At 38.0% G+C, this 17,119-nt stretch overlaps 1 protein-coding gene across 2 annotated transcripts in view; it reads left to right on the top strand.

Annotated features, from left to right (window-relative positions):
• cntfr (ciliary neurotrophic factor receptor) overlaps window positions 1-17,119 on the top strand; it is a 266,284-nt gene that overhangs the window by 34,484 nt on the left and 214,681 nt on the right. The window lies entirely within an intron of this gene.

Genomic DNA, 17,119 nt, shown 5'->3' on the forward strand with positions numbered 1-17,119 from the left:
ATACCATGATGACATCATTGTGTAACCTTTGGCTTACTTTGGTCATGCATGACATATGCCTCCAAACGGCCACACTGAGCTGTAATATGATTCCAGAGTGTCTTTTTAAATTTTGGTGCATCCTTAACAAGGGATGGGTATCATAAAAATTGTTTTTGATACAAGTATCTGTACTGATATTTCATACTTACAGTATACTGATACCGAGTGATAAGACATCACATGGAAAGATGTTAAAAAATTCAACAGTTATTAGAACAGAGTTAAGGTTTGGAGTCACCTCCCTACAACCGAAAATATTAACCAATGCAATACAGGAGACAGCACAGCAGAGCACCAAGCTTATTGAACGCTTGGAACTAAAATATTTGTTAATTCATATAGAAATAGAAAGCTCTATTTTTTTGAACAACAGCATTCTCATATACTGTGTTTGATTGGATTCACGATAACACCTGTTATCAAGCAGATTTTTTGGTGCATAAATTGGAAGTACTTCAAATAAATGCTCACTGTGTCCTACGTTAATAACTACAGACTTATTTTATGACAACAACAAATATTGACTCAACGAGGTCAAGGCTGTTGCACTCTTCATTTGGCAAATCGGGACTTGGGAGGCTGCACTTATGATGTAGATGCTGCAGCCGCTTTGCTAAAGCAGTTAGAAGAAACTGCGCCAGATTTATGTTTTATTTGAGAATTTAATTTGGTTTCTGGTGTTACCCCCTTTACAAGCAACTTCTCTTTTACATATATAGCTTTTTCTTGCAATTCATTAAAATCAAAATTTAAGTGCCCTGTTATTAATGGAGATCACAGAATGTAAATACACAGTTCTGTAACGTCAAACATAATTGCCTGACAGCGACAGCTTTGTAATTATTAAGGGATGGTAAGGAATTTTTACAAAAACTGCTGGCTTTGTTAGAATTAATTATTGTTACACAAATGCCTAAAGCAGCACCATTTGTCCAGGAGCTTATCAATATTCCAGTACTGACCAGTCAGGAACTGGTATCAGTTTAGTACCGGTTCTCAATATCTAACCCTGTTCTTCAGTCACAGTGTACCTCTCTCCTGACGTTGTGTGTGTGTGTGTGTGTGTGTGTGTGTGTGTGACTTTTACCTGACTTTGTCCCTGTAAAGCTTTATTATGTTGTCATGGTGTGACTAGCTAGTTATGGTTTGTGCTGACGGCTTATTACTGTATTAGAAAAGGACAGAGGAGCCTTTGGGACAGTTTTCATCACTGCCTGTCCTTGGAACACGCAGGCGTTCACACATTGTCACACATGATGCCGCACCCACACGAACAGACACTCACTCACCCTCACATCCACACACGAGGATATATAGTTACATTCTCACACACACACACTTGCGGCACACCCACATGCACCCTATTTTTTATGAGCCCTCCCTTTCGGCTATAGCAGGAAATGAATGTCCAGCAGCTCAGGCTGTTAATTAACATTTATGGCTGGAGATGACCGTTGAATCGTTAGACTGGCTCTCTCAGCCTCCACGTCAAAGCAACCAGGGTATAAAAATCCAATCTCTGTCCCTGACTCTCTGCCAAAGTAATGATGGTGGATCATGATGTGGATTTGTTTTATAATAGGGATCTAAACGACACTGATCTCCATTGGGGGTACAGTATTTGTTATTTGGTCACAACGGTGAGCTGTTCTGACACCCAGGTTGGCAAAATTTGGAAATCTCCAACAAGTTGTTCAATGTAGTAAAATCCTCAGGTGTTGCTAATGTTTCTGAATTATACCCGTTCCCGTTTAACCGTCTGGAACCTGAAGCAACATCACTTTTCTTGTGCTGCTTTTAGATGCCTCTAACAAGTACTTAAACCTTTAACCTCTGAGCAAATTGGTGTGATTTCTTTCAAAGACATGGGGAAAAAAGGCAATGAGCAACTTGGTAAGAAATTTGCCACAGATGTTAAGAAATTAGTAATTTTTAGTAATTTTAATTTAAGTAATTTAAAACTGATTGAAAAAAATAGGAAAAATTGTCGAGAGGAAACACGAAAATAGCAGAGGAAAAACTATATTTTTGACATAATTACATTTAGTATTATTTTACAGAATTATTTATTCTACATTTTAAGCACCATTTCCAAGTCCTTTCATTGTTGTAATTTTTTATTTTTTTTTTTACATTTTATTAACCACTTATCGTCCACCTTACAGTCATTGGTTGTTCTCATAATTTTGATTCAGCCACAATGTTCTTGCTCTTTTTTGCTTTCTTCCTGTCACTCTTTAATTTCTCTATTTCTCTCACTCTGTTTTATCCCACAGTGTGCTAAGTCTATACTTCTGCCACCCCCTACAGCACTGCCTGCCTCCCACTATTGAAACATTGATTCCATACAAGCTGTGGTGAGAGACAGTGTGTGGCTAACAATGCGTATAACTCGGACCAAGGTTTTAATAGTGAGCAAACAAAACAAACGGCCTCATTGATCGACATGACATTTTACACAGACCTATAGAAACAGATGTATCAGTGCAAGAATACTGAGGAACACATGCGTGCATATAATAAAGTTTGTCATCGAGTTATACAAACCCCAAACCTTTGTTTTGTTTAGATTTTAAAATTACATGTAAAGTGAACACATATGCCCCAAAAACCACACACAAGCTCAACCCACACAGATATCTGATTCTGTTCCAATCGCAGCCCCAAACACCTGTCTGCCAATCATCTAATAGCGCTTTGTCCGTGTCTGCTTTTCCCTGACCAAAGGAAACTGTGTGTGTGTGTGTCTGTCTGTCTGTTAGGGGCATGTGTGTTGATTTGTCAGTCTGTTCCTATGTGTGTGTGTGTGTGTGTGTGTGTGTGTGTGTGTGTGTGTTAGCAGTCTGACGACCACAGATAAGGTGGCAGTTATCTTATCGTGCTGAGCCAACCCTACCCTAAACCCTCGCAAACCTCAGGTGTCACAGCGTGCTGGCTTTTCCCCAAGCATCCCCTCATTTTCATGTCAATTTCACACCATTTTGCTGTCTCTCAGTGGCTGCCCTCCCTCCCCTCTGTCCCGATCCCTCGATCCCCCCCCCCCAAACCCTTCTTTTGATAGCCAGTTAAGCCCATTTTAGTCCTGTTTTGCTCCTCTGTTCTCCCTTTATCCCTCCCCTTTTCTCTGTCTTTGCTCTTTTGATCTCTTTTGGTTTTCATCCACTTGGCCTTGCGATCAATCGCTCCCATCTTTGGCCAACTTTGACAGCATTTGCCACCCTGCTTATTCCTCCTTTGCCCACATTTGACTCCTCTTTTCTCATTTCCTCTCCCTTTTTTGCTCTTCTTATCTCCATTTCTTGTTTTCTCCATATCGTTGACCTCTCTCAGTCCTACACAGTCACAATTCCCATGGACATTCCCACATCACCTCACTCACACTCTGTGTCTTTCTCACGTCCTCTCCTCCTGTTTCTAATACTTTCCCACCACACCTTCACCCGGTTATTTATTCACAGCACAGCAGAGATGACAGCCTTTTTATCAACCTGCCAGTCATTTTATCAGTCACTCTTTAGTCACTCTTTAGCCTGCCAAGCTGCAGCCCTCAGTCCTTCCCTTCAGCCTTATAAGACCATCTTAAATCATGTGAACTCAGTTTTTGGTAGGAGATGGTCTCACAGTGATTCACTAACAGTCCACTGAGGCCGACAGCTGAATTCTGAGGGAGCCATCGCCATGTTTGAGATGATGATGACAGCGTGTTGTTTTAAGTGATGGGACAATATCAGATTATATTACTAATGATAAAAAACAAAAAACACAAACAGGTTGATCATGGGGAATTCCCTTTAATTGTGTAATGAGAATAATCATGAACATTGTCTCCACAGGCATAAAAAGAGACTGATGGACAACCAGCAAAAAGAGAAACTCAAAAAGCTGCATACACACAGACCTCCACAATACAATATTATCACCACACTTACATCAAGATAAAATATTATTGTGATTTTATATGTTATGCTGAGTATTGTGATATAAAAACAAAAAAACACCTATTTTTCTTTTGCAAATTATGTCCCCAAAGGAAAAAAAATCAATCTGTTTTATTCAACATATGTAATTATTACATTTTTTTTTCTAGTTGGCTACCAACAGTTTCATTTGTTCGATATGTTCATTTGTTTCTTGCAAGATTAAGGGATCCCAGTATGTTTTTGTGAGAGTTTTGAGCTTAGCTTGGTGATTGTTAGGATAATATTGTGAATCATAATTATTTTGGCCATGATAATAACAACATGAAATATCGCTCCAGGCCTAGCTCATTTTCACCTCTTAACTCCCAACTTTTAAGAATAAGTTCTTAAGGTTCTTCTTAATAAGTTCTCTAAAATCGTAATTATGCAGCACATAATTTGTCTAACCTCAGTGACAAATTGTTAAGGAAAAAAAGTAAGATTTATAGAGCAATTGTCATGTTTTCCCACGTTGAAAACAAGAAGTAAAACCTACACACTACCCAGCTTTAATTGTAACTGGTGTTGATGTTTCAAAGGAGACCAATTCTCAATCATGCGGCTGGAAGGCTGGTCTAATCATCTGTATTCGCTCCATGCTCATCAATGATGCCCCTGACCCAAGCAAATGTCGGTTAGCCTTGCCAGATGAGCAAATTGAAATTTGTTGGCTGGCTTTGCAAAACTGCCTTCCTGGTTCGCTTTCTTTTTTTTTTCATTAATGTTTATGTCTTTAAGATTCCCAGTTTTTCATTGTTATTTTACATTTTCATTATTATTTTTTTTTTTTTTAGTGAACGACCAATTGAAAATAAATTATTTCCGTAAATTCAGGCGTGGTTGATGGTTTAGATTTCCCATCGGCATTTCTTATGAGTACTTTTTTCACATCAACACTTAAACTCAAATTCTCAGTGCTTCCCATTAACCACCTTGATTCACCCCACACCAGACAGAACAACATTTAGCCCTTCATGGCCCTCCCAGCACCTCTCCCTTCCCCATCCTCATCTTCCACCCAATATGGCCATCTTTGTCAAACTGTCAGCTCCCCTCCCGCTTCCATCTATTAAATAAAGTCTTTCAATTCATTTTTACCCTCTATCACTCCTCCCTTTCTCCCTCTGCCCTCGCATTCCCATCTGAAACTGAGTCAGACAGTTGTTATCAAACTGCCAGCAGAGAGAACACCATCTACATTTTCTCTCCTTCCTTGCCTCCATTCTCGCCTCCCGTCTGCTTTGCCTGCATTTACATCTCACGGCGCAGAGGTGGACAGATGCAATGATGACAGGAGTGAGTATCTCCTGAGCATCCCTCCGGGGGTTTCACTCTCCTCTCTTTGTCCTTCTCGCTGGCTTGAGGGTTCATTATTTTTCTCTGTTTGCTATTCTGTGTTTGTATCTCTCTTGGCCTTCAAGACCAAACCTTTTCTATCGCTTTTGACATTTCGAATTTAGTTTTTCGCCACTTGATTTGCAGCGAGAAATAGCTTTCAGACTTGCCACATTGTTGTCACAATGATGCAGCTAATAGGAATCCCTCATTAGAATGCATCAGGCTGTTGCAAAAGGCCTCATATTATCATCACATATGAGAAAGAATAGTTCTCAATTGTAGTCTATAACAAGCTTTATTGAGATGTTGAGAAAGAAAAAAAATTTTCTGAAGAGTCTGTTGTGTTTTGTAAGGGGCGGATAATCATGTTGAGGCATCTCATTTATGCACAGCATGGCTCTTGATTCTGACAGAAACACAGTGTTACAGGGTAAAGTAGAATATACCATGAATTTCCAGCTAACAAGCAACGGCAGCTTCTTTGACATTTACATTTTCCCCCTGACTTTCAAAGCATGAGAATAGCTTCCTGATTCTGCTTCTGATCTGTCAAATGCTGACATTAAATGAACTCTTTCAGAATCAGGGATGAAGTTTGGCTGGCACATTTTAAGTTTTGCTTTACTCAGGCAGATTCTTTCCCTCGCGGGGATCAAATACCGCCGACTCCTGGTTTATGGGGGCCCACGGTGACATCTTTGACTCGCTTTTATATTTAAAATATACAGTTATCACACAGAATCAACACGACGTTCTGTTTTGGGAATCAAAAGTTCACTTCTGCCCGTCATATTATTTTCTAATTTCACCTGGGTGGTATAATTTAAACACAGTTTGAGCTCAAGATTTGATAGTTTTAATGTCACTCAGTTGTGGTGCATTTTGGGAATTATAAATAATGAGTAATAGCCTGCGGTCATCTATTCTGCGCCGGTGTGAATTTGAAGGTTGTTCTCATTACATGATTGCCTGGTAGGAAGTTTAAATGTCAGTTCTTTCCAGCATTGTCTATTCTTGTTCTGCTATGGAGCTATAGTATCCATTCTTGCCACCAGTATTCATTAACGTATGCACGACAGCTTGCCTGGATAATGTGTCTTTTGTATGAATGACAGGTGATTGGGTAAGGCCTTGACCAATAATTGACTCCTCTTCGCTGAGCAATTTACAGTAGATCATTATGGACAGGATCTGTGAAGCCTCTTGGTTCTATTTGTGTGTGAAACCAAGTAAGACAGATTGCAAATTAAGGCTTTTATTTACCCAAACTTACAAATCTACGAAAAACAAAACCATTTTAACTTGAGCATGACCACAGCTAACCACTAGGACAAAGCAATGCGGCTCTTTGGAGCTATAAATCTATAAACCTGAAGTCCACAGCAGAAATTGAGCTGAACCCTGAGAACACAGAGATGGTTCACACAAAGAAACAAAAGGGGATACATTTATATGTGTTTGTCCAGAAAATGAACACAAAGGGTTCCAGTGGAACATAAAATACATAATTTTATACCGATACAAAGAGATGTCATTACCGTTAGCTGTAGATAGTTTCACAGTTTAATATAAAATACTACTTTTCTCTTTTAAAAATCTTGCTGAATAACACCAGTCTAATTAGGGATTTACTTTTGAGCACCCCTCTAAATCATTATGAATTGGTTCAGACCAATTACCCTGCCACTAGTATATTGAGAATTCAATACCAATAGTGTCTCTTTTGCTGAAGGAATGCCACCTGATGACACAGGTAACCAGATTAGACAAGGTAGCCAAAGCAAATGCTAAATAAGCTACGCTGAACACAGAGAGCACTGAGATCGCTGACACAAAGAAACAAAAGGGGGTAAATGTATATGTGTCTTGAAAACTAACACGAAGGAACACACAATACTAGGGGTTGACAGATCTTGGTTTTCCAGGGCCAATACTGATACAGATTATTAGTAGACAGTGAAACCAATAACCTATAGTTGAAACCGATTTGCATTTACAATAAAAATCTTTTTAATCATTACAATTTGGAATAAAACAAGCTCCGACACAAAAACATCAAAACTGAAACTTTTAGCATCATATACAGCAAGTTCCCAGCAACCTTTCTTTTTTAATAAAGTTAAGTGAAAATTTAAATAAAAACAAAATAGAAAAAATTAAATAAACAAGTAAAAGTAACTCCGTGAAGTTTTACAAAGTAAAAGTTCCTCCCATGCTGACACTTTCTTTGCATGCATTGCAGACTGCCCTCAAGGCTTTGGTTGAGTATAAGACTAGTATATTTAGAGAGAGAGACTGAGCTATTAAAGTGGCACCAGTGGAACCAAGGCTGCAGTGTTGATTGGCTATTACTTGTGTGATGTCAGGTCAGTCAGATAGTAATGTTTGCATAACACTTAGTGAGACAGAATGGTGAGTGAGGACAGAAGCAGTTTTTAATTGATTAATTTTATTGTCAATTTAAATGCTGATACAGGTAATTGGCAAAACGCCAAATATCGGCCAGGCTGATAATCTATCGACCCCTACACAATACATCACTTAACACCCAAAAACAAAGAGATAGCATTAACATTAGTCTATCACAGCCTCACAGTTTTATCTAAAAATATAACTTTTCTCCATTTTCTTTGAAAAATCTTGCTGAATAACCCAATGAATTACGTTTTTGGAACCCCTCTGAATCCTCATTAGTTCCTCTAGTATATATGTGGGAGTCAATATCACTGACCTCTCTTTTGCTGGACAGATGCCACCTGAGGACACAGATAACCAGATGAGACACAAGGTAGCCATAACGATCTCAACAAATGCTAAATAAAGTCAGTGTGATATTTAGGTTTGTGTATTTCACGTGTCACTGACTGCTGTGAACATCGACATCATTTCATGACAACATAGATATAAAGTGAAGTGTTTTTGGGGGAGTACAAGTCAGCCTATGAGCGACATGTAATTAAGCTTTCACACATCTTTCTCACACATTCCCACACACTCGAAACAGGGTTATACATATCGTGCCATTATTTATACAGTGTGATTAGTGGGGAGGGGGGGTTGTAAGACAGGACTTCTAACACCTACAGCCTTACTTTCTTTGCTGCTCTGTATGAACATCACACTTCTTGAATTGGGTCTGAGTGTTGTCACTTGAGATAAATTGGTATCTCTATGTTGACACTGTATGTTTCTGTAAACCATGGATGTGTTACATTTGTACATTATTATGTGCATGATACATTAAAACTCATTACACTGAAACATGTTTCAATGAGGCTGTGGTTAACGTGTGGCTATGTTTAGGGAAAAAAACAAGTTTTGGTTAAAAGTACCCTGTTTTAGTTTCACAAATCTGGCTGGAAATGCAGCAATGTCTTTGTAAAAAAACAAATGTCTTTTTGGTCACTATCCCAGTAGGAAACACAGCGATGCCTCTGTAAAAAAATGAAAAGAAAAAAACAATTACATGGGACTACCCGGTAGAAAAACAGAGTTAGGTCGCTAAAAAATATCCACATTTAGTTGCCAAGACATTGCAGTGACTATCTAAAAAAATGTTTTGTTTTTCGTCGATGGTCTGCAGCTTGCTACATCCCCTCCACCTCCCAATTGGACATGTTGATATGATATGTATGAAACATACAAATCTCCATTTGCAGAAACGTAAAATGCAAATTTTCTTGGCTGCTGGGCTTGTGGCAGAAAAAAGTCAAAATACAAACATATGTAGGGTATGATCCAAACACGACTACTGTCCCTCTGTTGATTTTAATCTTATGTCAAGCGAACCAGTGTAAAATTGTGTGTTTATCTTTCTTTTAGATCTGATTATTTTTGTCTCTCCTCCCCCAAAAGAGCGTTTTTTTTTTGTTTTGTTTTGTTTTGTTTTTTTAAATATTGAAATTGTTTCTTCAGGCTTTTCTCATCTTAAGTGTCAGCTTATTCCCTGTTTGACTAAAGCCAGATCAGTCATTGCACAGGTTGCATCACTGCTAGCAACGTCAAATGCATGCAAAGCACATGTGTCCATAAACATAAAGTCAACACATTATGTATTCACTTTATGGTGAATTTACATAAGAAACTAAGCAGCACTGCTTTTAAAAGCTGTATACAAGCTGCTTTGCTGGCTCCATAATAAACACACATGCACATTTGCTCTCACGTACAGACATCTTTTTCTCCTGTCTGTCTGTTCATTCCCCTGTTTGTGGAAGCATATAGATGCCTTTTTATGTTGTGCAATTTGGCTTTACTAAACCACCCCTGTCTATTCCCCTCTCCCTCTGTCCTCTGTTTTCATTACATTACAGTATGATAGAGAGAGACCCCCACCCATTACATTAGACCAGGCAGAGAGAACAGGATCTGAGATAAAGCATCTGCTGCAGTGATGTCAGATGACAGTTATGAAGCAGATTATGAGGCTTATAGTCTGAACTCTCTGCCTCCAGTTTGCTCTCTTAACCTCTGACTTCCTAACTGCGCAGTTCCTCACGTCGTTTTTCACGTTTTTTTTCCTGTCACATTTGCTTTATTACAGTAGTTTTTTTCCACATTTCTATTATATTTGTTGTCAATTTTATTTGTTCAATGTATGAGGATGTCCATACCAAATAATATAAAGTAATTTATTTGGAGTTTGTGCTTTTGTAACTGCTGTTGTGATTCTGCAGATGCTGCATCAGCCTCTATCTGGCATTTAGAGACAGACTGAACTAACTAAATAGGGTGAAGATGGGGGTAATTATATACTGCATTTATTGTCTTTAGCCAAAACAGTTACTTAACAAAGCTTTGCCTCTTATTTTTTTTCTGTTTGCTGACATTTTCCCTTGAATTTACCTAATTTCCATCTCACCTTTCCATGCTCCCTCTCAGCATCTCTCTTCTTTGTCGTCATTGTTCTCGTCTAGATTTGGGCATCATTACCACACCTTAAAATTCTCTTTTATCTAGACATAAATGAGATATACAAACAAAACTGCACGTTTACAAAAAAGATTAATCATGAATTATTAATTGAAGACGTCCTCGCTTCCATTAGAGTCACGCTGTGCTGTGATGCGTGTGAATTATTTTTTTGCACTTTCACTCAGTTGGTAAACATATTCCACAAATAAACTGGCAGGTCAGACTGTTGTTAGTGGGTTTATTATGCCCTTAAATTCTCTGTCTCTCCATTCTCTTTTAGCCTTCATCTTCTTAACCTGATCCCCCCACTCGCTAATAATAGCCTTGGCTTTAACAGAACAGAGGAACAGAGCAGAAGGGGAGTATTGGGGGACTGTTGGCTGGATTCTCATTGGATTTTGTGCGATGTGGAGTTCAGTGACTCCAAGGACTCTGTTTAGCCCATTGATTAATAGTAGCAGCTCTGCTAGGGTAACCTTTTAATTCTCTGTCTTTATTTTTAGTTTGTTTTTGCAAGGTGATGTTTTTTTTTACTCCAAAGTTTGCTCATTCTTTGGCTGTCCCAGATTTTAACAGAAAAACACTAAATGTGTGCATGTTTGAGAAAGGAATCACATTGCAGATGTAGTGGATTTCAGTGTGGAAACATTTCTGTCAGACAGTGGATCAGTGATGTATCCCATATGTCCTGTTATATGTGAAAGTCATTTTATGTGCTATATGGCAGATGATCATATTGTCATATCTATATATCCGTTGTGTATTTTAGTAATTTATTTATGTATAAAAAGCAGCTTTATGAGCAGATAACTCGCTCTCCATCTCTCTCACTATCTCACATCTATCTCACTTCAAAATTGAAGAAGATCCCAAAGTTGGTCTATCATATGGGAGTGGTTTAGTTTCAGATGGCAGATTTGAAATACACCATCCTCTGTAAAATATGCCACAAAATGTTTGTTGCTAAATGTAGCAGCACTCTGAATCTGCTCCATCACAGTGTAGAAAGTCAGCATTTACTTTGAAAAAGACATTATAACTAGGTCTGCATTTTTTTGCAGTAAGCATAAATACTATGGCTTTACGGTAAGAGTGTGCAAGAACCGACTTCAAAATAAATTCAACTCTCTGATGAATGTGGCAGTTTCACATGAATTCAATATGTCAGTCAGCAAGTCTGTCAAAATAAATTAATAAATTAATAGATGCAATAAATAAATAAATAAATAAATAATATTGCTTGCAACCTAGTTTCAGAGGAAACTTGAATTTCAGTCGTAAGAAATTATGAAAAGAATATGTGCAACATGTCATATTTCAGGGAAAGCGAAGAATATAATTAAGTGACAGGGTCCAGGCAGAGGCTGTGAATCCCCATTTTTGCTGTAATTGGTTATCCCTGCAAAGAAACCACAATACTGCAAAGACATCTGTTTGCAAAGTGCATTATGGCAGTTTGCCATGTCTGTCACTGTTATTGAGCAAGCTCGATAACCAAAACAGTTGGCTATAGCCATTTAAAAAAAATCCTCTAATTACCATTTAGCATCAGTACATATGCTCATGGTGTAAAAAATGAGTTTTCTTCTGCATTTCAAAATAAAGTCCCTCCAGGTTGTTTGGTTCGGCATTAGTTGGTCCAAGATCAAAAAAGGTCAGATGTGGGCTTTGAGCCAAATATGGCAGGATGTGCGCAACACTTCTGCCAACATTTGAAATCATTTTTTTTTTCTTTTTTTTCCTTTTTTTCCCTAAACCCAGTCCCTAAAGGCATGTTGGCATAGACCAACTTACTGGGAAACCAAGAGAAGTTTGGATTTTTGCTTCTGTTTGGCTCATGTGATGAACTTGTAATCCTAACCGTCTGATCAGAATGTTCGTCTTCTTTTTTTTTTAAGATTATTTTGAAGAGCTTTTATTGCCTTCATTAGAGACAGCTGGAGAGTAACAGAAACGCAGGGGAAGAGAGAGGGGATGTCAGGCAGCAAAGGGCCCTGGGTTGGATTCAAACCCAGTCCAATGCCAAAGAATTCAATTTTGATGTTAAGTTAGTTGTTTTGTCTGTAGCAAATCAAGATGTACAGTCATGATTTTTAAATTCTGGCTACTGAAGTGAGCGCCCGCCCACACAGTGATGTTATTAGTGTTATAGTTAAAAAGTTATTATAAGTAGTGGATATCTGCGTCTACAGAATGGGGTGATGTTCTGTTATGAAGTGTGAAAAAGATGCATGCTGACTGTACTTATCTCCAAGACTCTTCTCACTGTGTTCACATCTAATTTAACCTTTTGAAACATGGGCAAATTGGCTTTATTGCTTTCAAAAGCTAGGGAAGAAGGCAAGAAGAGGAAATGGCCCAAAAATTTCAAGAAGTTAATAAAAAATAGTGCAAGAAAATGACCTGAAAAAAGTAAGTAAATAAATAAATGAATTTAAAAAAAGGAAAGTGTTTACAAATATAATTCAGTAACATGATTTTAAATATACTTTTTTTCCCCATAGCTTTTATTTCCTTGACAGTTTTCCTCGAGCTTTAAAAAAATAAAAATATATAAATAAAAAAAAAATCTACTTCTACTAACTTTCTACTAATTTCTTTGGAACATTTCTGACCATGATGCACGTTTTTTTCCCCCCATTTTTTACCCAATTGCAACAATTTGTTTCAAATGGTTCAAAGGTTTAAACACTTGTGAAAGGTGTCTGAATGCAACACAAGAAGAGTGATGTCTCTCCAGGATGTAAAGGGTTAATCTCTCTCTCTTTACAAGAATCGAATATTTAGCTCTCTTCTTTTGTTTTGGTCTATTTTTTTCTTCTTCACATAAATAATTTTAGCCTGGCCTGCTTATATTGTCAAGCTTCCTATCTGAAAGTGCACAGAGGCCTTTGGGATTTGTTTTTGCTGATTTGCTTGTTTTTTTTTTGTTTGTTTTTGTTTAGTTGTTGTTATTATATGTGTGTGTTCATAGCTGCTGTGAAATCCCGATGTGTCATTTGGAGAGTTGAAGAACTGCTGAATTGGAAAAGTACAGCTGGTGTCAAGGTCTGGAAGAAGGAGAAAAGGAGAGAGAAGTGTGTGTGCTTGCATATGTGAGAAAGGCACAGAAAGTAAGGCAAAGAGACAAAAAAGAGCAAGGGAGACGAGGAGAGCGGCAGATATAGGAGGAACAAACAAGAAGAGGGAAAGCGAGAGTGTCTAAAAGGTGATGTTTCACATGATAGCACGTTCTGCAATGTTGCTGCACGGCAGCATCAGCAAATCTCTCCCACCTTCAACGTTTTTTTTCTCTCTCTCTCTCTCACTCTCTCTCCTCCAGCCAAGCATCCAGGCAGGCAGGGTTTCTGGAAATAAATAAATAACCCTTCAGCCACTGATGCCTTTAGAGAAACCAAGATGGGCTGCCTTGACGCTACATAAAAAACAGCAACAAAAAAGAAACCAAGCAAAATCTGACTGTGATACCGAGGTCAGATTTATCTGTGGTAGTAAATGTAAGGAGACATGATATCCGAAACTATTTTTTCCTGAACTGAAACACCATAGGATGAAGCAAGGAGGGGAAAAAAACTACTGAGAAACTTTTATATAGCCTTTGCAGTTCATACAAGTGCACAGAGTGAATCCTGGCCAAAACAGGATTACTGAGAATTGATTGCCGTGATTATAACAGGATTTACACCATAAGGCCACAATGTGTGTTTCCTGCTCATCTATATTAAGGAAAACTATTTCTACGCTTTCTGGCTTTTAATGCTCTTGCTGTAGTTAATGCATCAGGATGAGTTGTCTGCTGGTGCGCTAATCATCATTTTTAAGCCCGGAGTACATAATCGTTATCTTTTGGCTCTCGACCGAAACCTTTAGAGGACCAATGGAACAGTTTAGCTTCCAAATAAATTCAGGAAACGTCATTCAATCACAAATCATTAAACGATGAATACTGTCAGGGAGGTATAATTTTGTCTGCACTTTAGCCTTGAAAACTATGTTGTACTTCTGCGCACAACTGCAATGTGTTTGGGGTGGGTTATATATATAATACACTAGATATATTGTGGCTTGTTCCATGTGGGCATTATCAAATGACTATATCACAGTGAAGCCAGAGGAATGAATTAACATCTTTGCACTCTGCTCCTAAAAATGAGCATATCTCAAAAATGAAATAATGTAAATAGTTCAAATAAGTCATGGAGTATCAATAATTATGTTATTTATGTTTATACATTTTGAAATCTTTTGGTGCAGTATGTTTTTTTGTGGATCTGATGAAAAATGCACAGATTTTGTATTTTTTATCACAGAGTTTCAATAATTTTATCAATTATTATGGTTTATTGTGTTACATATTCTTTTAATTTAAATTGTATAGATTTTAGTAGTATGAGTCATTTAAAGATACTCCAAAAAATGGCATCACAATAAACAAAAAAAACAATGTTGGCACTGGCAAACCATATGTATTGCAGAGTTCAGAGGGCTAACTTTATTATGACAGCAGCTACTTTAATCATAATTGCTGTTCATTTAATAGTTTTGTGTATTAGGAGTCTACAGTAGTTTGGAGATTTCAAAATGTCGACATACATATTATGTTTCGCAATAATGACTAAAAAAATTGCAAAATTATTCTTAAAACATTTCCCCCAGCTGTACTGTTTTTTTTTTTTTTTGTTTTGTTGGTTTTAAATCTAATTTCCAAGGAAACACAATATTAACAGCAATGATAACTGACTATTCGTCTGATTTGCTTGCACTTGTTCCTTACAGTCTGACCATTTTGAGCTATGAGGAAGTGAAACCCTTATGTACTTACTTTCACTCTCATGCTTGTTCTTTTGGTGCATATGAGGCCATCAACTCATTGTAGAAGTTGACTCAATTACACTCAAGGTTTCGATTTCATATTCAATTAGATTCTTTGCTTCCAAAGCTCAACAGCCCAATTTCAGGGCCCATTATTCCGTTGTAACTATTCTATTATATTCTCTTCCATTCTCTAGTAGTGAAACTCCAATTTTTTTGCAGCACTTAGATTGGACACTAGACCACTTCATCAGGAGCGTGACGTGGCTGCGGTAATAGCCGTTTTACAGTGCAGCAGATTTGGCTGATGTGCGTGGCACGTTAAGTTACCATGAAGTAGAGCTAGTGTGGTTTTGTGCACGTATGTATGAGTGTGTGGGAGACAGTGTGAGGAGCGTGTAATAGGCTCACCTGTCCCTGGCTGCAGACTGAAGGGCAGGTGGGGAGAATTGAAACCAGATGGAAGAAAGGAGTGATGGAGGAAGGGGAGAAACGAATGCACAGAGCAGATAAGGCTGCACCATAGACTGCCCATGGGGTACATATGTTTAGATTCTGTCCGTCCTGATTAAATAACAACCATGATGGAATGAAGAAATAGGTGGAATAGAGATAGTAGAAGGGAGAATATAGCTTAATGAATGTCGCTGGGAGGATGGATAACCTGGAGAAGCAGGAAAGGGGAGAACTTTAGGGGAAAATCTCTTTACAGTATGTTGCTGTTTCCATTATTTATGCAATTTTACAGTCCTTTGAGGGGTTTCTGAGTTTCTTAGCAAGATCTCATCCCTTTACCAAACACTATTTAAAATCTTTTTGCCAAATAAAGTTGAATGATTGACCCATTTTGTTGAAAAAACTGGGGAGGACACAACTGACACTAATCTCAATATAAGAATAGATTAACTTTCTTTAGGGGTTGTGACTTACATTTTTTAGCATATACCAATTGCAATTAACTGCTTCTCATAGCTGATATCGATAAGATAATTGACAGTATTGCATTTTTGTAATTTAAGAGGAGTTTATAACCTTTAGTTTATGCACACTTGAGGGTAAGAAATGCTGAGGTATAGTGATAAAATATCGATGATTTAATATTCTGTAGCCTTGATCTAACCAAGTCTTACTGACATCGCTATTGCTAACGGAACACAAACAAAGAACAGTTGTGACTCTTCAGACGTTTTTTATTTATTTATTTGTTTTTTGTAAAATATATCCAAAACCCCAAAACGTACTTTGGTTTTTATAGTGCATTTTGCCTAAGAATTGGACTCAAATGCTTTGATATGATCAAAAATGATCAAAAAGGACAACGGGTTACGCACAAGTAATTAAGTGACCCTAGAAGAATACTGTTGCAGGTGTTTGAGCTCTAGGCCAGGGTTATTGACAGGCAGCCTGCACACACACAGTGACAGGGCTAACTGTTGGCATCACATGGCAAGCATTACATAATGATTATTAATGGGTTCAGCAACAGAGTCGAGCCGTTTTGGTGTGATTTTGTTTGGACTCTTTTAAGGCTCAGTCGTGGTTGTGAGCTGCTGCTGCTGCTGCTGAAAGCTCCGGAGATGGTCCTTCAGCGCTATGACTAACCGGTTTAACAGCAACAGGAAATTTGCTCATTTGGTGGGGAGTTGGGCGATAGAACAGACCTTCGGCACAATCATATTGTCTTCCTCTGAAAGTGTGAAAGATGTCCCAAACCAGTGGCAACATGTTTTGCTCTCTCTTCGGGGTGCTCTTGTTCTTTTTCTTCTTTGTCTTATCTTCATCTTCTTCATTTATTGGTGGCTCGCAAACCAACTTTAAAGGTGTACAGGCACCTACTGTGTCAGGGTGTGTAGATGCTACCCTTGTTTAGTCAGTAATAGCATCCTGCTCTGGATTATTTGTGCTATTTATTGGCTATAACTTAATTATCAAAATAAGACTTGGTCATATACATTTCCCATTTTGCTCAGATAATTAATTGTAAATCCCTGGTTGTGAGCAGTTTACCATATATGTAAATACTCAAATCTTTTGCTACAAATTTCCAGTGGGTG

The sequence above is a fragment of the Plectropomus leopardus genome, chromosome 20 (assembly GCF_026936395.1).
Source record: "Plectropomus leopardus strain MGB_pleo_1.0 chromosome 20, ASM2693639v1, whole genome shotgun sequence".
Classification (NCBI taxonomy): Eukaryota; Metazoa; Chordata; class Actinopteri; order Perciformes; family Serranidae; genus Plectropomus; species Plectropomus leopardus.